This window comes from Alligator sinensis, unplaced genomic scaffold (assembly GCF_000455745.1).
Source record: "Alligator sinensis unplaced genomic scaffold, ASM45574v1 scaffold19_1, whole genome shotgun sequence".
Classification (NCBI taxonomy): domain Eukaryota; kingdom Metazoa; phylum Chordata; order Crocodylia; family Alligatoridae; genus Alligator; species Alligator sinensis.
The window spans coordinates 498288-523931 of NW_005841916.1; positions in this window are offsets into that span (position 1 = coordinate 498288).

The window sequence follows — 25644 nt, forward strand, 5'->3', positions numbered from 1 at the left end:
AAAGAGTGAAAAAGCAGTCTCTAGGCCCTGGCCAGACCCAGACTATCACCTATCCCTGAGAAAAGGGCATTCAGGTATCCTGCTTATGAAAATATTTACAAGGTTTACATCAAACCTGTTCACACTGAACCATGTAGTGTCCCCAACAAGAAGTACAGGCTAGACCTCAGCCCACTCAACCCTTAACATCACCATTATTCATAACAATATATTTTTTTCCTCCCACATTTCTTCCATATCATTTTTTAGGTAGACAAACTAAGACAGTACACAGAACTTCAGGTAGGACACATCACAGTAAATTTATAGAAGTCATCCTGGGTACTATATCCTCTCCTATTCCTTATGCACCCAAATATTTTTTTTTGATTTTTAATGACACAGCTGGTTTTTACTCTGAATGGTTACAGAGTGTGTGCACATGTAAAAATGCATGTATAATATGTATGTATAAATAGCTCACATCATGCTTTCCAATATCCATTAACTTGTATATATTAACAAGAAATTTAAATCAACCATCTGCTGCCCATTCACTTTGCTTTGCCCAATCTCTTAAGGGTCTCAGTATAATTTGTTTATGGTATTGCTGAACTATGAGGGTGTCTCAGGTTTCAGCAAATTGCTTTTAGTTAATTATCATATGCAAACAATAGGTAAAACCATAAGTATCTTACCTCAAAATCTTCCATCTCATAGCCTAGTTCCTATGAAACACCTGCAGCATCCATAAAATGACACTGTAACAGTGCCATCTACAACTTTTCCCACCACCTTCTTCATTCTTTTCCAAGATCATTTGTTAAATATATTCAACAATGTTGTAACAATAGAATCTTAGAGTTGTCCACCTTTGACTATATTGAAAATTACCTTTTGTCTCCATACTTTTATTTTTTTGCTCCTGGGACAGATCTAAATTATGACTTTGCCTCTCCTCTCCTTGAAGAGCACTTTTTTTTTTTCTTTTTAAGGACCTGGGTCAAAGACTTTAACAGTACAACATATTCTCATGTGACTCTCCTCTACCAGCCTTACATTGATTGTGCCTGCATTAAAACATAGCCTCTTTCCTTGAAATATTGTAACAAATAAACCACTAGAAACTTCACTTCACAATACAATCTCTGTCACAGATAACAGCATTCAAACTTAGAAAAGGAAAAGCAAAGCTTTCTCTGTGGTTGAAGAATGCCAACAACCCGCCTCAAGGCTACCAGTTTCATCAAGCAATTGAATGCCAAGGAGGACTCCAGAACCTAAGCAATACTGCTGGGCTGGAAATTACCTTCTGGCTGGTCAAAACCACAGTTTAGTACTAAATGCTGAACTGGAGGAAAGATTTCTTAAACCAAACAACACAAGCAAACTTTTCTTTCATTCAAGCACATGCAAATGAAAGGAAAAATGGTATGCTGTGAAGAAGAAACTGGAAAACAAAGCAACAGAGAAGCAATTGAAAACACATTTCAACTACACAGAGGCAGAATTTCAAATGCTTGAAAAAAAACAAACAACTTAAGGCAGTAAAGGAATATATCATCTATCTACAAAGGAGAAAGTAAAAGGTATTAAAGCAGTAAAGGGAAATAATTTATAAAGAGGAGAGTTAAAGGTGTTAAAACTTTGAGACTGACAAATAAATAGCTAGTGGCAAGCAAACTATGTTACAATAAAATGGCTGTTAGAGGAAGTTTAGTTTTATAGCAGTAGTACAAGATGAAAACAAAAGACATCCAGCCTTCTATTCAGAGTTAAAGACATCAGAAAAAAAAATCAAACATTATTTATGAAAGGATAAAGTTGACTAAAGCCACAAAATAAATACAGAACAACAGTTGTTTTAAAATACCTCAGAAGCACAGCAGTCCCCTAAAATCTTTGAAAAGCAGACCCCTCTTTGCACCATTATGCATCAGAGAAGATAATGTGCCCTTTGAATAGGGCCATGAGATTAGCATCAGAAAACATGCTTATTCAGGAAAGATATAAAACTATATCTTTTAAAAACCACTGCTTTGCTCTAACTTGGGGACCCCAGCACTGAGGGTAGTGTATTTTAATGTAAGAGCTCAAAAGTTGAGAGAATGAAGTTGATGCAGCTCTGCCAATAAAGCAATATTAAACCTTTACTAGGCTGTGCTTCTAGGAGTTACCTTCTATAAGCCTGTATTGTTCTGCCCATCCATAAGTATTTTCAACAAAAACCTCCGGTAGCTACACTAGCAGAACCACATACAAACAGCATCAGATTTAATGTTTAGTGCTATGGTATTGCAGACAACACCAGGCTTGCACTACCACACAGATGTGTGATAAGTGCAACAAACCGGATGAATGCACACAGATGCCCTGCCTGGGTAGATACCAGGTTCTCTCACATACGCATTCTAGGCATTTGCATTCTACAGAGAGGGAACAGAAGTGCAAGCTGTTGTTTCAGTTCATGGATAACCTGTATCTGCTTTGCAGGATTTTTTTTTTTAAAGGAAAAGATTAACAGAGATGAGAAATAAAATCTAGTCCACTAAAAGAGTTTGTGGCTTCCTTGTTTCTTTGGGTCCTGTCAAAAGATGACTTTTTTGTGACAAAGTGTCATGTATGCTTTTCTGAAGGAGTTCCAAGGTTTTGATTTTATTTACATGTCTTTTTCTGGTGAAATCTCAGCATTAATCCAATTAATTAAAAATATTTTAATCCAATTTCACAACAATTTTTAAATGGTAAAAGGCTGACTTTTTCTTTCATTTCCCCCCATTCCCTTTTTCAAGTCAAAAGAAGAGCTGTTATCAAAGTGATGTTTTAGGTGAAGAATAATGCAAGAACTGTTTTTCAGGTATTGTTCAGGTATGGTAATTACCACGTTCCAGCAAAAAACAGTGTCACATGCATCAGCATCTCCATGCTAAAAAATGGTGGTGGGGGCATTCTAACAAAAGGTTGTTTGATGAGCTTTAGTTAAAGTGCCCCTGCTAGCATTTGGGGAATGCCAATACTCTGGGTGCTTTAATTAGAGCAACTCCTAGAGCCACTCTAATTAAAGCACGCCCCCACCCCCCCCGACCCCACTCCCAGAGCACATCTATAAATGCCCAATATGACTAACCAGCTCTCCACAGACCACCAGCAATCCCCACGCAGTTTGAGGCCTCAGTGCAAAAGGATATATTTTTGTCTGGGACCAGGCAGCACAGCCAGGTTTCCAGTATATCTCAACTGTCACAAAGCAGCCATTACTGCAGTTTGATGGAATGTCTTTGGGGATGGGAAGGCAGGGAAAATATTCTTTTTCCCTGATGGAGAAGTGATGAAAAGGTACTTCAAGACAGAGATTGAGGACAGTTGTCTGAAGAGCTAATAAAATCCCAGATTCCAATGTCTAAAAGCATCCATTTTACCAGCACAGACTCTCTCTCAAGGGTTTCATTGAAGTTCAATTGCCAAGCAAAGAGTAGAGATGCAGAATGGATTTGGTCATTCTCACTACGGCTAAATGTCCCTTTAGCAGGGAAGCTGAGAAACTGATAGCAAGAAAAAATCTAAATGGAGGCAGAAGTGAAGCCTTGTTGACATTTATGTGGTATACACATTCACCCTTGGAGGACAAGTATTCAAGCTCTCAGGCTCAGGTCCATAAGAGATGCACATGAACGCTTGACAATTTCCTATAAATGGCCTGTCTCCTCCCTTGCTAAGTACAAACAGGCAAAAAGCCTGAGGCTGAATCAATTCAATCTTTGCAGGTTTCTGTAAACTGCCTAGATTGAACCAATAAGAAGGTGAACTGACATTCACTTTTCAACCCTGGAAGGCAGCCAAGCCACTGCAGTGGCCCATACCAGGAGATACAGGCACTAGGGCATGCCTCCCAGTCTGCTGGCCACTGCAGAGAGCCAGAAGATGAGCATTTCCCCCAGCCATGCCCCTTCTTCAGCCTCCAGCCAGCTGAGGAAGGAGCATTGGAGGAACCCCCCCCCACACACACACACACCAGACTCCCAGCCAGGGTCTCCCTGGTGCCAGGGAAATGGAGGAGCCCCCATCAGGGCATATCTCCCCCATGCCCAAAGCTGTTTCCACTAGCCATTACCCATCTCCAGTCTGGGCCAGCTGAGAAAGGGGTGTGGTGGAAACCCTCCCCCCCAAACACAGCACTGGACCCCCAGGCAAAGTCTCCATGGTGTGGGGATGAGGGGGAAGCCCCCAGTGGGGCCTTTTCCCTCTCTTCCCCCACACCCCATGCACCCAGAGCCAGATTTCCCCAGCCACAGGGAAGCCTGCAGTGAGGGCTTTACTCCCTCCACACTACCTGGGAACCAAGGCGATCACCCAGCCATGCCCCCTCCCTGGCTGGTGGGCCATTTGAGTACGGAGTGGGGGGAGGGAATAGCCCCCTCTGCTTGGCTGTGGACCCCCAGCCAGAATGACCAGGGTGGGGAGGACCCAAAGAGGGGGTTACTCCCCATACCTGAGCTGGTCATCAGGAGCCAGGGTGATCACCTGGCCATGTTCCCTCCCCAGGTGGTGGTCAGGCTAAGGAGGGAGTTAGGAAGAAAAATGGATGCCCTTTCCCTCCATTCCAGACCCTCAACCAGGCTGTGGCCAGCAGGAGCTGGGGGTTGAGCCCACAGTGGGGCCTTTAGTCCCCCCTACCCAAGCTGGGAGCCAGGGTGATCATCACCTGGCCAAACCCCCTCCCTGGAGCCAGCTGTGGAGGGATTGGGCAGGAGGGGAATGTCACCCTCCAGCTCCAGCCAGGCTGTGCCCAGCATGAGGGGAAGCCCGCAGTGGGGGCTCTACTCCCCCTATCCTAGCTGGGAGCCAGACCAATCCCCCTGAGGATTTTGCAGCCGGGGGTGGGGCTGCCCTGCTCTGCTGGAGCAGAGCACAGCCAGGGCTGCACAGCATCCTGGGATTCTGGAGGACTCCGAGTCAAGTTAAATTGGGAAGGGGTCTGGGACAGAAGTTTCATAGTTGGTAGGGTCGGAAGGGACCTGAGCAGATCATCAAGTCCAACCCCCTGCCATGGCAGGAAAGAGTACTGGGGTCAAATCACCCCAGCAAGGTGTTCATCTAGCCTCCTCTTAAAGACCCCCAGGGTAGGAGCCAGCACCACTTCGCTTGCAAGTTGGTTCCAGATCCTAGCCACCCTGATAGTGAAGTAGCATCTCCTGATGTCTAGTCTGAATCTACCCTCTGCCAGCTTGTGACCGTTATTTCTAGTCACCCCTGGTAGTGCTCGGGGGAACAGGGACTCCCCCAATGCCTGCTGGTCCCCTCCGACTAGTTTGTAACAGGCCACTAGATCCCCCAGTTTTTAACAGGCCACTATACCCCCCCCTCACCCTTCTCTTGTGGAGGCTGAACAGGTTCAGGTCCCTTAGCCTCACCTCATAGGGCCTGCCCTGCTGCCCCCTGATCATGCGGGTGGCCCTCCTCTGAACCCTCTCAATGCTGTCCACATCCCTCCTGAAGTGCGGCGCCCAGAACTGGACGCAGTACTTCAAGTGCGGCCTGACCAGTGTTGCATTTGGGGGGAGGGGGGAATCACCTCCCTGGACCTGCTCGTGAGGCATCTGTGGATGCATGACAAGGTACGGCTGGCCTTCCTGACCACACTGTTGGCCTATGTTCATTCTGGCATCAATAATGACTCCAAGATCCTTTTCTGCCTCTGCACTGATAAGAAGGGAGTTCCCCAGCCTGTAGGTATGCTGCTGGTTCTTCCCCCCACCAGGTGCAGTACCTTGCACTTGTCAGTGTTGAAACCCATCCTGTTCTCATCCATCCACCCCTGCAACCTGTCTAGGTCCGATTGCAGCCTATTCCTCCCTTCTAGCATGCCCACTTCCCCCCACATCTTAGTGTAATCTGCGAATTTGAACAGGGTGCTTTTCACCCCCTTGTCCAAGTTGCTGATGAAGATGTTGAACAGTGCAGGCCCGAGGACCGAGCCCTGGGAGACCCCACTGCCCACATCCCTCCAGGTTGAATAAGACCTGTCCACTCCCACTTTCTGGGTGCGGCCCTCCAGCCAGTTAGTGACCCATTTGACTTTGTAGGTGTCGACACCAGTCCCCTAGTTTTAATGAGAATGGGGTGACAGACAGTGTTGAAGGCCTTCCTAAAGTCCAGAAAGACTATGTCCACTGTTACCACTGCGTCTAAGGATTTAGTGGCCTGGTCATAGAAGGCCACCAGGTTGGTCTGACAGGACCTGCCTCTAATGAACCCATAAATTGGTTTGACCTAAATCAGTTAAGTCTGATACTACATCCATACAGGTTTATTTAAAACCAGTTTCAGCCATTTTGAAAGTGATATATGTGCACTGAACTTCTGTCCTGTTCCAGGTTTAAACCAATTCCTGATCACTTAAACAGGTTATGTGCAACTTCTGTCCCTAGCCCCTAAGTTCAGGACACACAGTTTCAGTTCAGCCTTTGGCCTTCAGGGTCTTAGAATAAATTACCTACCCCTGACACAGTAATGGCCAGGAAATTCATATAGTGCTAGTTTCACCGGCCACACCCTGCTGACAACCATGAAACAAGTGCTCACCACAGCAAATCCCCTGCAGAGCATTCCACAGGGTCCCAAAACCTTAATGGTGAAGCCAGTTACAACAGGTCAGGGTTTTTTCACCATTTAGGGAGCAGCGGGTGTTGCATGTCTGACAATGCTGATTTGTCAAAACTTTTTTTTCCCCATGAAAAGAAAGTGCATTTCCAATAACATTAAAATTCAGAAAAAAAGCCCAAATTAGGTTGCAGATCCCAAGCATCCCAGGATGCTTTGGGGTCCCTCTTAGCCTCTCCTCTAAAGCCAGCCCACTAGAACACAGCTCAAGCTCCTCTGCTCCACCCCAGTGCATAGCTGGCCCTATCCCTAGACTTTCACTGAGCCCCTATCACAGCTCCTGGCTCCAGGCAGCACACAGCCCAAAACAGGCAGTGGGGGAGAGCGGGGTGGGGGGAGGAGGGAGTCAACACGGACATTTCCTTCAGGGTCTGCATAGCCCTGGCTCAGCTAGCACCCAGCCCAGAGCTGGCAACAGGGTGCAGGTGGAGTCAACGTGGACATTTCCCTCAGGATCAAAAAGCTCCAGCTCAGCCAACACACAGCCCATAGCTGGTGGGGAGGCCTAGTCCAGGATGCTTGGCAGCTGCAGGGTGCAGTAGGTGGCCCCATGAAGGATAGTTTGGGACATGAAGGCACATGGTGATCCACTGCTGCATCACATCATGACCAGGTGCAGGGGCACAGCCTAGAGACGTAAGTGCCAAGGTCCCAGGGGCATTCAGCGGACAGAAGCATCCCATGTTGGCTCCCCCTGCATGCCCCTGCCAACTCCAGGCTGTGCGCTGAGCTGAGCCAGAGCTGTGTGGACCTCAAGGGAAAAATCTATTTGTTTCCTCCATGCCCCCTGCCAGCTCAGTTCCCACCATCCCCATCCCCAACCCCCACTCTTGCTTCCCCCATGCCACTACTGGCTGGGCTGCCAGGCATGCTATAATGACCTGCTCTGACAGCCTAGGGCTCAGTACAAGGGAGGGTCTATAGTTAGACCAGGGGGTTGGGGGCATTTGCCCCACAGCCAGTCAGGAATGGCCCCAGCTTGGCTGCCTTCAGCATATCTGGCAGGCACGTGGGAGTGCTCGCCACCTTCTAGCCTCAGTCAGTGCAGGCATCTGTTTCCCCACCACCACCAAAAGAAGAACATGCACTCCATTCTCTCCCAATCCAATCTACAGAGCTCTACTTTCCCGTGTAGATTGGGATCGATTCCCACTTGGTCTGTGCTTAGGCAAAGCAACCATTTATATTGATCAAATCCACACACAATTCAGGGGTTAGGCTTCTCCCGATTTAGTTGCTAATCTGAGCATATTGACGAGAGGCCAGATTGAGACAACGCATGACAGCCGGAGCATAGAAGACATGCTTTCTGACCCTGTACATGACTTGAACTGGAGCCCTGGCACTCAGTGGAGTACAGGACCTTGTCTACTGAGGCACTCCCAGTCAACATAGGCCATGAGCTGATGGAGATTAACCGTACTGGGGAACAAAGACTGTAGTCAGGAGTGGAGCATCATGTGTGGTTTCTCCTGCTTACAAGACCGCTAAGGATGTCTCTCTCCTCAAGCCCACTCTGAAATAGTGCAGCTCCAGATTGTGTCCCACTACCGCCACTAGCAGGCCATCACTGTTGAAACTAAACTGAGAGAAGATTTCCTGTATGTAACCTACGCTATGTTACTTCCATAACATGACCATGCCATGGCATTGGCATGCTTGCACAGCAATTTAAAAATTGAGAAAATCCATCAATTGAACAATTGAACAGACAATTGAATCTGAAGACCTTACAGGCTTAGCTCTAACACTTCTCCTATCATCCTCACAAGCTAAGGAAATACGAACTAAATGGAAGTACTGTAAGGTGGATATATAGTTGAGCATCATCATGCTCAATAAGTAGCCCTCAATGGCTCAAGTGGGGTTCCCCAGTGGTCTGCCCTAAGCCTAGTATTGATCAACGTCTTCATTAATGATTTGGACAATGGGACTGAATGACTGCTTAGCAAATTTGCAGACCAGATCAAGTTGAGTGGTTACAGATACGCTGGAGAGAAGGGCCAGTCAGGCCATGACCTGTTTAGACTGAAAAAATGGTCTGCAAATCGATTAGCTGAAATTCAACAAATACAAGAGTATCTTCCACTTCTGAGAGAATAATTGCATGCACAAATACAGATAGAGGAATGACTAGCTAGGCTATAGTACTGCAACCCTGCGGGTAACAGTAGACCATAAAGTGAACAAGCCAACAGTGTTTTCTTGTTGCAGAAAACCCAACAGCATACTGGGTTGTAGTAACAGAAGCATCACTTTTAAAATCAGAGAGAGAGAGATTCTTCCTCCCTATTCAGCACTGGGGAGAGGCCTCACCTAGAGTACTGCATCCAGTTTTGGGCTCTGCACTTCAAGAAGGATGTAAACAGTTTGGAAAGGATCCAGCACAAAGCAACAAAAATTATTATGAGCCTCAGGAACAAGACTTATGGGGAAAGGATGAAAACTAAGGCTGTTTAGCATCAAGAGGAAATGACTGAGGGGGGAGGGAGGGATTTGATAACAATCTTCAAATACCTGAAGGGTGAATATAAAGAGAATGGAAATGAGCTCTTCTCTGTATCCACAGGGGACAGAACTAGGAACAATGAGTTCAAGCTGAAGCAGAGAATTTAAGTCAAGTTGGAGGAACTTTCTGATTCTGAGGGTGGTCAAGCATTGGCAAAGCTCCTAGAGAAACTGTGGGATTTCCATACTTGGAAATTTTCAAGAGCAGGTTGGATAGATATTTGGCTAGGATGGTTTGTCAAGGATGATCCTGCTTTGAGCAGGGGGCTGGACAAGATGACCTTGCAAGGTCCCTTCCATCCCTATTTTTCTATGATCCTACGTTGAGCATTCTTTCTTCACCGTTTCCTCGTGCTTCCTCATGCTTCCCCTTCTGTCAGTCTCTAAACATTGCCTCTTGCCTTATGTTTTGATTATAAGCCTTCTGTGGCAGGGACTGGGTGGTTTGTTTGTTTTTTTGGTTTGTGTGTACCTGGCACAAAGTAGGGCAAACAAGTTAGGACGATCATATTTTCCAAATGTCAAGATGAGACATTCCACTCCTCTTTGACTCTCCAGCACACTCAGCTATCTCCAAGCCCCACATTTCAGGTAAAAATGCTAAAGTGGGGGATCAGGGGTAGCGTTTCTACTAAAACATGACAGATATGTAACTGTCCCAGTGAAAAAGGGACATACGTTCACCTTATGATCAAGGCTCCTAGACACTACCACAATACAAATCTGTAGTAACAGCATAGCCAGCAAATCCAATGGAAGACGTCAACATTCAACGCCCCCCCACCCCCACCCCCGAGGGCTTGAGGGCCCTGATTCTGCATGGGAATTCTGGGGTATATAGGATGAGGCCCCTAAAACCTACAGAGCACATGCCTGAGACGCTACAGAACATGGGTTTCTTGATATCTTAATTACTTCTCTGAAACCCATTACTGAAGTGTCCAAAAGCTTCAGAAATATTTTCACCGCACCCCTTCCTCATTTTGCAGATGAGAGAGACAGCGGCACAGAGAGGCTGAGGGTTTGTCCATACAGTGCAATGAAGTGCTGTTTCTCAGCAGAGAGATTTAGTTTGGTGCAGCTGTGCTGCTTCTGCTGCTGGAGCAAATAAGGCTAGAAACAGATGTTGCCAAATAAAGTGGATCAGCTATGCCAGGATGCGTTCTGGCACAGCTTATCCACTTCACTGGGTGAAACATACCTTGCCCATTGTCCTGCCCATTGATGCTGCGGGGCAACAAGTGGCATTCCCCGGGGGCTCACAGAGCTTGGTCTTCTGCACCCTGGGAATTCCTGCATGGGATTTGGCCTTACAAACTTTTCCCACTTACCAAGATGTACCATGGTGATGCTGGGGGCAGTTCTCAGTAAGTCAGGAAACCCTGGCTTTCCCCATTTATTGAGACAGTGCCTCAGAGATCCTAGGGGCATGTCTGCACATGGGAAAAGCCAGGCAGGTGCTTCCCAGGGCTTGAGGGCTCTGATCCCGGATAGGAATTCTGGAGTGCACAGGATCAGGCCCACCAAAGACCACAGAGCACATACTTGGGGTGGCTGGCAAGCTGCTAGTGCTCTTGTGCCATAAAATAAAAACAGATGTTTACAGCTCCAATAGTGGTACATATTAACATCCTTTTCATCACAGCCACAAATTCTGGGCATTTGTGGTACAACAAGGGCTACGGACATCTGTTTTTATGACAGCAAAAAGATGACAAAAGATGATGTCTGTTTCCACCGTAAGTAAAGGGCTTGCTCCAGTGTTTCTCCATGCAAATGACTTGTGCCACATGAGCAGGTTACTGTAGAGCGTATAGGTCACACCAGAAATCGCTGGCAGATGCCTTTCATATTGTTATACTGGAAGTAGCAAGGACATTTGAAATACTTCCATAATAAAAAACATCAGCTTGAAGAAAATAATCTATAGGTTACAAAGAAAGATAAGCCACAGGACTACAAAATTCATTGAAATATTATATGGTAGGAAGAGAGACTCAGAAAACCTGGTATGATCAATCATACTACATACAGAAAGGAGGTAACAACATTCATCAGAAACCACTGGAGTGAAACAAACAAACAAAAAAAAATATATAACTCATTTACCACATGTTCAGAGCCAACCTAACAAGTGAGCTTTATTCAAAGTGCACCAATAACTCATTAAAGTACATACAGCAGAAGGGAGGTGGAGCAAGAACAACAAAAAGGCTCTTATGTGAGCAAGGCAACAAATCTTTTGGAAAGCATCAAGCAGAAGCTTTTCTGTCTTAACTCAGTCAGCTGGTAACACAAAGCAAGACATCTCTCAAACCAGTTCCCACATTGCAGCTGGTGGTTTTTGTAGTAAATGCTCCAAGAAAAGCTTCTACTAAACATGTCACTGTCATCCAAAGCTTTATAAACAGCCGCTTCAATCAATTTTGTATTAATGCTAAACAGCTGAGAAGCACAAGACTGATGGGATGTTGATACCCCCAAGTGAACAATTTTAAAGCCATTACTTGTTTTATATTCATCTACAGAAACTTGAGGAATCCATTTTTGTAGCAAATTCACTTTGTCCCCTGTATAGTTCCATAAAACATTCCAAGAAAAGCTTAGAAACTCATTATGGGAGAACTCCTGGAAAAACACATTCTAATTAAAGATACCCAGCATTAGCTTAACTGAATTGTTACTGAAACTTCTGCTTTACTCTCGAGAAACTCTTCAAAGCACTGTTGCTGCAAAATAAGGCATATTCAGTACACATAGTTTACCAGTGTTCAAACAGCATTTTAAAAGATTTTCCATTTCAAAAATACAACAAAGGTAAAGACCAGGTCAAGTCATTATTATTTATATTCCTGTGGCATTTAGAAGTCAAATATGTGCCTCACTGTGTACAAATGCACAGAGGGGGAGTCTTTGAACCAAACAGCTTACAAGGTAAGCTTTTATATATGATATAGTCAGATATAGAAGAGGACAACTTAAGGCAAGAAAACAACAATGTGAACTTGTTCAAGTAGAGAGGGCAGCAAGTGGAATACTTCAGCATCTCCAGTTTTTCCCATGTTTAAAAGATTTTAAGAATATGACTTCAAAAAGTTTAGTGAAGAAAAGCAAATTACTGCTATGACTCTAATTTGACGGGCTTTTTTTTTTTTAAACCAACTGGGCTGATGATAGCACCTGCTTGCAGGATCATCATTCAGTTTCTCACTGGAAGCAAAAGAAAATAAGGGTTAGAGAATGTCATGTTATCATACTTTGCAGGTCATAGAGTGGTAGGGCCACAAGTGTGCCACTGCTTACTCTTCACATTTCAGCAAAACACACATCAGCGTTGAACTTAAGCCTGTCTCCATCAAAGTACTATTGCTGGTCTGGAAAAAGGGAGCCGTGTCTGAATAAAATTAGAAATGGTCAGTCCCTACACATTCTGCTCACCATTTTTTAAAAAAAGATTTTGCTCCATTCTGCTGATATTCAGTGAAGTGAAAACTTTTTCCCCATGCATGAACAACATATGTTTTAAGAATAAGAGTCAGCCAATCATCCTACTCTACTTTTTGAAGAATTTGCTTTCCATCCCTCACCATAGCTCACCTCCTCCTTCTCAAAACATATTCATTGTAACAATCTGATCCAACATTCCTACACATGCAAAATTTCCACTGAAGGAGGCCAGGATCTGAAGGGCTAAGGGTAGCAGGTCCTTTTTCCTTTGTTGGAAACTCTTCTGCCTCATCTCCTGTTTCTTCTTTCTTTCCTCATCTATTTGGACTTTGGGGGGTTGTCTCTTTGTTTGTTTTAAGAAAAAAGTTACCAGTCTCTTTAGGATATAACCTCCTTTGCTTCATAAGAAACATTTTGACTTTTTGAAACATTTTTTTAATTAATTTTGAAGAGAGTATTCAAATAATGACCAAATTATGATTATAAGAAATAGCAGTGAATTTGCTTACAGACAATACACCTTTTGAAAGAGAGCCCCATTAGAAAAATTCTAGATCCCTATAAAAAGAGTTTCAATTATGAGTCCGGCGAAGATGCAAAGAAGATTGAAACTTATTAGACTCTAAGGCTGTGTGTAGACAAAATGAGGGGCGTGTGTGCACAACACTTTAAAAAGGGCTAAATGCTTTTGCACTGCTTTAATGGTGTCAGTGTTTGCACACCTCAGTGGCGTATTGTGCACTAATTCCAGCCGCTGTAGGAAATTCAGTGGCATAATGTGTCTTAAATGACTTGGGATGCAGCAAACAAACTCCTCCAAGAAGTTTAGTTTGCTGCCCCTACAGCTGTGGAGCCAAGCACCGGGCTCTGTGCAGCTCAGGGGCTCTGCAAGAAGCCCTGCAGACTGACTGGCAGCAGCCTGGAAAAGCAGGCTCCTCCCAAGAGAGGGAAGATGAAAAGTGGTGAACCTGAACTCCCCCCCCCCACCCCAAGCCTGCCTGCCTGAGCTGCACAGGGGCCCAGTGCTTCCTTCCACAGCTGCGGTGCCCCACAGGATCACCCTAGCTGGGTACCTGCGGGCAGGTGCTGCTTGGGGCATGGGGGTTGCTACTGCTGTGGAGGGAAGCACCAGCCCCCGCCCTGCAGCCCAGGGACTGCTCTGCCCGTCAGCAGCTCACCCTCCGCTCCCCACCACTGGAGAGGCAGGTAAGAGTCAGGTGTGTGCAAGACAGGGGGGTTTAAATCAGCTCTAAATTGAAGCAGTGTTTTTAAAAACCCACTACTTTAATTTAGGGCCTCCGTTTCATCTATACATGCCCTAAAGTACTTATCAGGAAGCAAGAGGTGATGCAGAAGGGACGGGTTCCCCATTAGCCAAAGTGTAATTAGACTGGCAGCATATAAAATTAACAAGGCTCAAGGGATTATTAGACTAAGAACTGAGATCACTTCAGATGCACAAAGAGCTGATAGTGTTGTCAGTTAAAGAGAGCTGTCTGACAGGAAAGAGAAGGACTAAAATTACTGTTGACATGAAAGGAGACATGTATTCTGGGAAGGTAACGTGGTGTCAGACCAAAAAAAAGGTAAATACCAGCAAAGCACACAGCCAAAAACTGAAACCATAAATAAATGGATACCAATGCAAGAAGTTGGGTGGGGGGGGGTGATGAATCCTGGAATTGTACAGTCCTTCCTATATTATTTAAGTCTAAAGTCAGATGCATATATATGTGAACGTTATACCTTTAGATGTTACCAAAGAGAACCACACGAGAACATTATCTGCAAATACACAAGCTTCAAGTTTTAAGCAGGAGAGAATTCAATTAGTGCCTTTGAGGGTGGAATCTGAGTAATCTCCTCAAGATAAAGCTCAGTGCTTGTCCTACCACACAAGAAATTGTGTAGCTGGAATAAGAAGCAGAGTGCTGTACTGCCTTAGCGTGGTTCCACACACAGGCTGCTGACTTCTGCTGATGGACAAGGCTAGGTCGGTGGAAAGCAGTGCCATGCATTCACCTGAGCTCTGTGCTCTCTAACACCCAAACCAGAAGCAAAATAGCTACAGCAATGCAGTGCTATGTCTGGACTAACAAGCCCTGCCTTTCTGCAGCACTAACATGACTGCAGTGTCATATAACCTGCCTACAGTCTGCTGCTTTCAGCTATGTTACTTCCAGTTTGAGAGACTGCACAAACAGAGCAATACTGTGTGATTCAGTAGTACACAATCTGGTACTCTGGGAATATTTGCAGGCACTGAGGAGGGAAGGACCAGAAAGCAAAATCAAAGTTTGAGGTGTGTATACTCAAAAAAAGGAAGCAGGTAAACAAGGAAGAGGAGTGGGCCTAAACAACAAGGCTCCAGAGGTTATCACATTTTGGCACAGCATAGAGCACAGGGCTGATCCCGGGTGCATGCTGCATATGGCACCAAAGCCAGACTGGCCCAGTGTCATGGCTCCAACATGCAGGCCTGGATCCAGCCCCAGCACACCATGCTATATATGCTCTGTGCTAGTGCAGCCCATGCTAGATGGGCTTCGTGCATCATATGTGGTACATGGGGCTAGGGTCAGGACATACTACATGCAGTGCATTGTTCTGGAACCCACAGGCAACACTATAGGCTAGATGACGGGGCTTTGCAGATATGATCTTTGGACACCCTTATTTATAACGTTGAAAATAAGGCAAGGCATTGCTGACAGGGCTAGGGACAGACATTCAAAAAGCCTGAGCCTGAATTAATTTAATATTTGCAGGTTATTCTAACCTGGCTAGGCTAAACCAGTTTGTAATGGCACAGACATCCCAGACGTGCAGGCACATGCCTGCAGTGGCTCAGGCTAGAGGCCAGGGGCACTAGAGCAGCCCTCCATCCCCTTCCACAACGCTGAGCTGAGGGGGCATGGCCAGGCTCCAGCAGGACGCTCTGATTAGGGAGCCCCCCCTCCACCAACCCAGCAGAGAATTGGAAACAGTGTTTATCCCCCTAACTCAGTGTTTATCTCCCCATTAAGAAAACAGAGGGACATTACTAGCTACCTGTCGATTCTCTCTTTTTCCGGTCTGCCACAAAATAGACCATAGCCAGCATGTGGTATGCTAGCTAATGCTGTGCATCTGTGTAAGGCAGAGGGGAGGGGAGCAGAAGCCAGGCAAATGCCTACAGTCTCTGCCAAGCTCCAGCCAGGGAGCAGAGGGGAGGAGCCAACCCTGCTGTGGAACAGAACAGAGAGCAGAGCCAAGCCCAGAGAGCATGCCGGGATGCTGAGGGAGTCTGATTTAACTTAAACCAGGAAGGGGTCTGGGACAGACATTGTATAAACTGATTTGACCCAAATCAGTTAAGTCTGATACTACATTCAACCAGGTTTATCTCAAACAGGTTTCAGCCATTTTCTAACTGGTTTATGTGCACTGAACATCTGTTATGTTACAAGTTTAAACCATTTTCTGATCACTTAAACCAGTTTATGTGTAATGTCTGTCCCTAACCCAGGAGATCACTGTTAATCTGCTCTATATCAGATGGAATTCATTGACAAAAGGACCATTAAGCAAAGCATTAAAAGTCATGATTTCTGCTTAAAATGAAATGCAAAACAAAGCCAGTTATACTTAAGTTAACACTTCCATGCAGGACAATTAACAAGCAAAAGTACATTCCTTAAGATAGCTCAGTGGATTCCTGCTTTTCTTCATAGCAGGACTCTATACAACAAAACTTGCAGGGCTCGTTCCCATCTAGTCTTAAAGAAAAAAGTAGAAATTGAGATTCCTTAAAGCTAATTTGTACTCTGCTTGTAGGCCTCAGCATCAGCTTGAGAATACATGAATTAGAAGGCCTTTGGAGTACAAGGTATGTGTCTGGAAATAAAATAAGATCATCTGAAAAACAATTATTGCTTTCAACAGAGATTTCTAAGCTCCAGTATTGGTGCAGGAAAAACAGGACAAATTATCCAAAGCAATACATACATTTCTGATTCAAGATAAGATAAATGCAATAGACAGGTTAGAATAAGTAGTCAGCTTTGTCAAGGACTGAAATACTAATGAACACATTTTTCTGTTTGGAGACAATACCTGCTGTCTGCATACATCTAGGCTGAATACGTAAGGATACGTTCCAAGATTCAGGTCCTGGACAAATGCCAGGGAGCAAGAAGTTCACCAGAATGGACATCCTGCTTTAGGTTGTTTGAGTGAGCTGGCCATTTTAATGATAATTAACTCTATATATGTTAAAGATACAATTTGTGAGCTGATATTTTCTTGCTGATATGTGCAGGCTACACTATAGCTCAATAAGATATGAGATAACGAACAGTATAACACATGACCACCTTTATTTAAGGCTATTTTGTTAGGACTTCCAGAAAAAGGATACACGAAAGCTTCCACAACTATAGGGAAAGTTTAAAAGAGCAGTTCTCACCTCGCCTCTTGGAGCAGTCCAAGCTGAAGGTAAAGGTACTTCATGAAACTGCTAAGAAGGTTTCCCCACTCCAGTGCCTTTCTATCCCAGAGACAAATTAAGACCTAAATTATAAGATTCAGCAGCAATAGTTCAGTTCATTTGCTCCTGCACCACTTAAAGTTGCCCCATGCCTCCATTTTGAGATTGCTGTCCTATATCCTGTTTATTTCCCCAGCACCACCATCAAAACTAGCTACCTTTCTGAACAGTTTTTCTGCTTCTGTAGTTTTACACAGCCCAAATTGTCCCCTCCAAACCAGATGCCATCTTACTTCAGGATATTATTTCATTTTCATGGATTTGAGGGCGTAAACTGAAGTTGTTGGTCATGACCAGACTGCTTACTTCAGATAAGTGAGAGGTGCGATGGTGTTCAGACATAGACAAGGTTAAGAATCACTGCTCTAAGGATTGTGGAAGCCCCTACCACCTAGATGTTTAACTGGATACCCCGTAACCCACCTAGATCATTTTATTCAACTTATTTTAGATAAAGGAAAACCCACAGTAACAAGCTAGCAGACTTGTTTCAGGAAGGTACACAAGGAACCCCCAGTAAGCCTGAGGAGAGCAGCAGTACCTCGCTTGCCCACAAAACCTCTCAGAAGTAGGGAACAGGGCAGCAATGCTGAGTAAATGGCCATGTTCTCATGGCCTTTTTCGAGACTCTTAGGATCAGGAGACTCTTAGGATCAGGAGACGTAGCAGGAAACAAGGGAAACGAAAAATAGTTGAGGGCTAACTTTATGGAGAATTGACCCCTTCCAACAAGATTTTGTCCCAAGCAAACAGCATCAGCATCCCAAGCAAGCATCATAACAGGCTGAGCAAGGATATCTCAGAGTTTTACTCACCTTCTCTGTCACAGTCGGTATTCTGCTCATCTGTTTGCTTGCCTGGTTGCTTTAAAGTTCGGTAAGAAAAAAAAAGCATGGATGCTATAAATGGCTCTACTCAAAACATATCTGGCACATTACATTTCTATGGTGAGTTGAATCCTTTGTGCACTATCAGATCGTAGTGCTTTCAAAATTCAAAAAAAAAAAAAAAAAAAAAATAGAAATACATAGAACTATAAATAATACAGGGGCAGGTCCAGGGGGGTTATGGTGGTATGGTCACACACTCATTCTGCCACCACTTTCTCTGGCCAAGCCTGGCAATCTGCACAGCCTCACCCTGCAGCTGGAGTCCCCAGGTCAGTGTGGGACACTAGTGGGCTGGGCAGGGAGCAGGCACAAAAAGTACGAGGACCTGAACACTGTCTCAGCTGTCCTGGGCATGATGGGAGCCCCAGAGCCGCACCTGGCCTGATCCAGACATGGGCTATGGCTTTGCAGTACTCAGACAGACAGTGGCAGTGGGTGGGTTTCTTCTTCCTGCACCTGGTACCCTCTCTGCCCCAGCCAGTGGGAATCATGGAGAGCAGGTGCAGGAAGAGGAAATCCTCTCTCTGTCATGGCCACTGTCTCCAACTGATGCAGGCACAGGAGAAGCCCTAAAACTGCTCCTGCCTTGTTCCAGCTATACTGCAGGAAGCAACTGCCTGGGGTGGTGGACTTTGCCAGGGAAAATGGTAGCGGGCAGGTGCCTCTTTCCAGCACCTGCTCCCAGCCAAGGGGTAACAACACGGTGTGGGGAGCAGGCACAGGAATAAGGGCCCATCATCAATCATCACTGCACCTATAGTTGAGCCCAAAAACACTTGCTTCCTGCAGCCACCCCTCTGCCCATCAGGTCCAATAAGGTAAGAGGAGCAGCTCTTTACTAAATCCTACATCTGCCCTTACATACTCCCAATTTTCTCCTGTTTCACCCAGAGACAATGTCCACAGGCATATGTGCACAGTGAGACAGGTAATTTGGCAAACTGTGAAAAGATTAAGAGAGGAAAAAAATCTAACTGTCTAATAACATATTATTTATAATAAAAATAACACACACAATGATTCATAGCTGCACTGAATAGCGGGAGCTTGGTTATAGACACAATCATGACTAAAGTTAGTAGGAAAATTTGTGTAGTGTTCAAAACAGAAACAATTCTTTATCGGCTTTAGGTGAAAGTCATCACATCAAATCACAAGCCTATTCACCACTTCAGTCTGCAAAGCAGAGCTTGAATATAATTCTTCCCCCTGCTAACAGAAATATTAAAGGCAGGGTAGCTAATCCATGGCGCACATGCTGCAAGAGGCACAGGCAGTTGCTATGCCTAGCACACTGGATGCTCAGTAAAGGGATGCACCAGAATGGAGGCAGAAGAATGTGAACCCCACGGTGCAAACTCTGTCAGGTACACCTCTAAAGGGGGAGGATCAGTGGCACTCGGTAAGGATCAGGGCTTAACTTGTGGCATGCCTGCCAAAAAAAGTAGGCCATCACAGATTTAAGGCAAGCACTACCAACTGTAGTATTAATACCATGAGTTCACAATTTAGTTGGAATACATAAAGACTCATGGTACTAACAGAGTAAGAGAAATAAGAATGTCAAAATCAGAAAGAAAATACAAGGAATGCAAAAGCATTTACCTTGTGTGGTTGCCTCCGCCACACAAAGTATGAATCAAAGTTGTAAACATAATTCCCACATTTGGTAGCATTCCAAATAAGTTGTCTCCGCCTCAGTGCCAAAAAATGTGTTTTCATTACACTGACAGAGAAACTGAGCCACCACTGACAGCTTTAAGTCTTGGATTTAGTTACCATATAGTATCAGAAAACAAATCTGTAAAGATGGGATTAGTTCTGTTTTCAGAGAATATTAACTTAGTCTTACAGCCTTCGATATTAGATGCAAGATCAATTGGAAAAGATCTAACTCTAATCAAGCATAGTAATTTTGGTACTAAATTTTTTATCAGCCATTTACTTTGCCATTAGGATTTCTCTGAGTAAAGTAAGATTTTATTGAAAGTAACTAAGAGAATAGATAAATGATACACTTATATCAGCATGGATAGATGATATAAACCCCCTAGGTGCAACTTACTCAAACCTGGTACAGAATTACCTCAGGAAAAAAAAAATCAAAGATTAACTATAGCAATATAGTGTCATCTATCCACTTTCATCTGGGGGAGCTGGACCTCAGTGGAGTTTACAGTAGTACTCAAAACCAATGCTAGTTTCATCCACATATATTTGTCTAAGTCCCAAGTGAGAATGGTTCACTTCAACAGACCTTCACCCCCAAAAGTATCCTGGGACATTTTATTCTATTCCCACTTTACCTAGGCAATTACTTAATTCCTTTTTTTGGAGAAGGGAAAAAGGTGTGTTCACAAAAGTCTTTAAAGATTAGAAAAGAGAGGTGAGAGTTACAATCCTAAGAATAAGGTCTCACATCTGTATGGTCATTATGCATGCATTTTGAGGTTTGGTTATCGGTCAGGAAGAAAATACAAGTAAGTAACCTGTTACACAGCTAATTAAACTATAGCAGTAGTCAAGCATCTGTCCATTTCTGAGGGCACTTACAAGGAAGCTATGTGAGCCTCTTAAGTGTGTAAAGAAATTTCATTTCAAGGGTGACTGCTAGTAGTCACCTACATACACCCTTGTAGCATAAAGACTTAATAGGTCTTCTTGTCCCTTTAATATTATAATAAATATGCCAAACAACAGAATTATTGAATTTCTAACTTTTCCCAAGAAGAAATCCACCCGCTTCCAGATCAGCGGAGAGGGGGAAAAACAAAACAAAACACCAAATACCTAGTTCATTTGAGGGAATCCAGCAACAGCCTAAGATTTTTGGAACAAAGAGCCTGGACAAAGCAGAGATGATAGGGAAACAGGCTGTTCTGGTCATTACTTAGTTTTGGAGTTATCTAAATGCAAAGCCCACTTTCACCACTGATTTATTTAAAACACAGATGCCTACTGCTATTATTTGTCCTATGTTCCAACACCATTCTCTGTTTATGCAGCTATGGACTCCTGTAATTACAATTGGTTAACCATATTCAGCAAGTTTTCTCCCTGAAAAATACAAATTTCATCAAAATTCAATGTCATTTTCTATTAAAACTTTCAGTTTTCCTAAAGAAAGTATTAAAATACCATTTAACAAAAAAGTCATCTTGTCATTATTTTTCAACTCAGAAACTAAAACATGTCTATATTAATTTTTTCATTTAATTTCAGTTATAGTTGGAAACAAAAAAATTTCATTTCAAAAAGTCTGAGGAAGGTTTCTGAACCATTTAATTCATTTTCATTTGAAAGCTCTCCTGAGGAAAATTTTGTTTTCTGACTCACTTCAGTCAATACAGAAAGCACAGTGGAAGGGTAAGATTTGTTGTTGTTTCTCTCATATGCACAGTGCTGGACACAATATATCCTTATCTCAAATTAGCTTGTTAGTTGCTATTGTAACATTATTAACCACCATTAATTATAATAATACCGAATTGCATAATAAATATTGCAACTATTACACATAATATAGTAGCACCATTGTCTTTCTAGTCCTAGCATATAATCTTTGCTTTTAGCACAAGTGTGTATCAGCAGTAATTGGAAAGCTATCATTTTTAGAGTCATTTGAAACTAGCAGATGACATGCCTACAGCACTTGCCTTCAATTTCCTGGTAAAGCTGGCATGTTCCCAAGTTTCTGAAAGGCTACATACAATATTCCACTGACCTCACTGGGTGGCACTCTGTCTCAAACTCATCAGGTTAGTACTTTCTTCTTTGTAGCTAACAGTTACCCTTATTTACTCAAATCCAAGACAAAGTGTTTTCTCTGTTCAGCATGCGGAGAGGCAGAAAGCTCATGTGTATGTCCAGGACAGGCTTGGGGCAGGCATCTGCTGCAACTCAGGCTCCTGCTCGGGCTCCAGCTCCAGCTCCAGGACAGAGCTGTTGCTGCCACTGGTGCCTTGATAGGCTGGGGTGGCTTATGCCGCAGGAGAGGGAGCACCTTGTGGCGGGAGAACAGAGAAGACTACGCAGTGCAGGGGAAGCATGAAGGAGACTCTTACCATGTGTCCCCTCCCCTGCGGCACATGCCACCCCAGCCTGGCTGGGGAGCAGCAGTGGTGGCAGCTCCAGCCCACAGCAGTGTAGGGAGCACATGGAAAACTGTGCAGGTGCAGGGCAGCTGTAGTAGGTCCAGCTACAGTCACAACCTGGGACAAGGGCCAGAGCTGCTGCTGCAACTCCCATTGCTGCCTCGCCAGGCTGAAGCCAGAGCCATCTAGATGACCTTCTTGCATCTGCTACCTTCATGTCTAGAAACTTCCAGACCTCACGACCCAGCTCCTGTCACCATTAACTGACTGCCAAAGGGCTTCAGAAATGTGCTGGAATAGCTGTTTTCATAGAAAATGCCTGTACATGACTTTTATTGTGGAGAAGCTGCTGCATATGAGCTTCCACATGGCTCTGGACAGAATAGGACCTTGATCCAAAGGCAAGGAGACCGAGAAGACTGGGGATCTTATTCCACTGCAGCTTTCATGGCCGAGGGCTGGACAGGCTTATTATAGTGGTGACCTGTACTCGTTATGTTACAGGACCATGAAAGGATATGTGGCTTTTCAGAAGGGAGAGCATTGCCATCTGCCATCCTCACCACATCCTGGTGGTGCTGCTGCTGCTTGATCCACAACTGCTTATTCATCAGCATTACCCCAGCTTATTTCACAGATAACATTCCCTGAAAGTCATTCCACTATCTGCTATGTGTGGACACGCTGGGTTGCAGTTCAGCTCTGCCCCACAGGACTATTTAACTAATCTATATTACCATACAAGCATTTGCCCTGAAACAGATCACTAGGCTGGCTCTTATTTTCAGCCACTCACCACTGAAACTACATTGTCTGCAGTTCCTTTCAGAGACTCACAGAAGTTGCTTCCTTTCTGGAATTCCTTTATGTTGCTGTTACACATTCAATCAACGTTCTTCATAAGCTAAGCCAGTGCCGAATCAAAATGCACTCAGTTGTAATGCTTAAAATTAGATGCTGGCCTTTTAAATTTTAATAAATAAAGCTATCTAAAAAGGCCCCTAACCCATGCCCTAAGACATTTAACTCAGCAGCACTAAAATTCAACAAACACTCAAGCAGTAGGCTGCCTACAAAATGAAAATAAAACTTCTGTTCTTTCATCCTATAGGACAATGGTGTCCAACCTTTTCCCCAGTAGGCTAGATGAACAGTACCCAATTTGTCCACGGGAAGGATCTGGCTAATGGTCCCAACCTAGCACCCAGGTAGGGCATGGCAGGACTCCATCCAGCTCTAACTGTCCATGTGGGGCTTGGGAATTTGGAAATGGAGAAGAATGACAGTATTGTCCCCTGCTGCCACATTTCCTGACCAGGAAGTGGGGGTGGGGGGGAGGCGGGGGAGAAGGAAGGGAAGGGTGGAAGCCCTATATGGCAGATGTCATGGCTCCATGGGCCATATCTGGCCTGCAGGCCAAAGGTTGAGCACCCCTGCTGTAGGAAACTAACTTTTATCCTTCCTCACAACCTCTCACAAATGTCATTTGCAGCATCCTTGAAGCATCACCAAATTTTGGGCAATGCTGTATCACAGAACATTTTAGAACTGCAATTATTCATTTGAGATGAAAAGACTGCATAACAATGGCAAAAGTTATGCCTATTCAACCAAATAGCCATCTCATGAACACCACCACCTCTTAACTATGACTTATTTTCTAGTATACTTGAATTTTCTGTAGAGAGATTTCAGTCCTAAATTGCAGTTTAAGCAGTTATTTTAAGTACTCTTATTAGTATTTATTATATAACTCTGCAAGCATCCCCAGCCCCAGAACTGTAGAGAATTCTCCTTCCATTGGTTTGGTGCCATTATAAATCTACCAGGACTAGGAAGCTTTAGATGCCCAAAATATCTATTACTATGCCAGAGTACCATCTAAATCTGCTATGTAAAAGACAGATAATATGGTAGTAAGAATGCCACTGTCCAGCAAATAATACCATCCTGTTACCAGCAGTGGCAATGATAAAATGGTACTAGACCAAGAGAGGAATGATTTTCTTCTTTGACATTGCTCAGATGCTGAATAAACTGGGCACAACTTTAATTTCCAACCTCCCTTTTTAAGAACATGCTGTACTAATTACCATGCATAAGGGCAGTCACCCACATACAGACAGATCTACAAAACAGATTTTAATTCTATCTTCAAATTAGGAAACAATAATTAAAGTCTAACCTGCCAGAAGAGTCATTAATTTTCCTTGGATGAGCTTCACAAACAACAGAAAGAGCTATGATATTGTTAAAATTATCAGCTAGACTTAAGTGAATCTAAATAGCTAACCTGGAGAACCCAAGTGCTAGCGAGTCAGTAATGAACTACTGCCACTGCATTGGGAGATGGGTCCACAGTTTTACCCAGTGCTGTGCCCTTTCTGTGTGGAATAGAACCGAGAGGAGGAATATCACTGTTCCTTCTCTTGGGTAAAAGTTTTTTTGTTTGTTTTTCTGGAGGGCAGGAAGAGGTGAGGTGTGTTTGTAGGGGGAGGTTAAAGGAAAGCCACTGCTCTGGACAAGAGGTTCCCATAGAGATTTGGGGGGAAAGTTTAATACAGCATTTCTTGATGCACATCTTTCTTCCCTAACATCCCTATAATATGAACAGCACTTACTGGTGTATCAAATAAATAATATTGAATATGTTAATATTACCATGTGTGTACCTGAACAAGCTCCTTGTGCACATTGGGCAAAAAAAACCCCAAAAAACAAAATAAGAATGACAGCAAGTCTTGTGCTGCTAGATTAAATGTCTTTGTATATGTGCAATTGTGTCACACCCTCCTGTCTAACAACACAATATTAAGATCCTGAGAGTTGACCTGACCCCACAGGGCAACAGTGCAAACACACAAATCAATTAGGTGCATACACACACACACACGCACACTACCAACTCAGGCACATACACATCCAAACCACCCTAGGCCCGTGCATACCTATCACCAATTCAAGCACATACACACTACACACCAAAAATTAGACAAAAATCAGTTGTCAATACTCACACACTCCGTACACATACACGAATCACTAATTCGTATATCACGCACACGATGACTGTGTGTGTGTGTGTGTGTGTGTGTGTGTGTGTGTGTGTGTGTATACACGCGTATGTATTCACCAGTTCACAGACATACCACCCACCTACACATACACACAGGTGAGTTCCTAACTTGGATGGTATGGTATGGTATGTATGTGTGCGTTTGGGGTACTTGGGATACCGGAAAGAAGGTTAAGGTGAGAGAGAGAGAGAAAGTGTAAGCAGTGAAAGTTGCTGGATTAGAACCGGTAGACTAGAGAGAAGCTGGGCTGAGGAACTGAGGCTTGGGGTTACTTAAGGTCAAGTGGCCCCAGGGTTACTTGAGGTCACTGGTACAAGGGAAAAAGCCCGGTGGCAAGGAAGAGATAGCCAGGAAAGAAACTGAGGCAGAAAGCTGGGAGCTTGGGGGGCAGATAAGTGGTGGAAAGGAGGAAACAGTAAAAAAAAAAAAAAAAAAAAAGAGACAAAAAAACAACTCAGGGT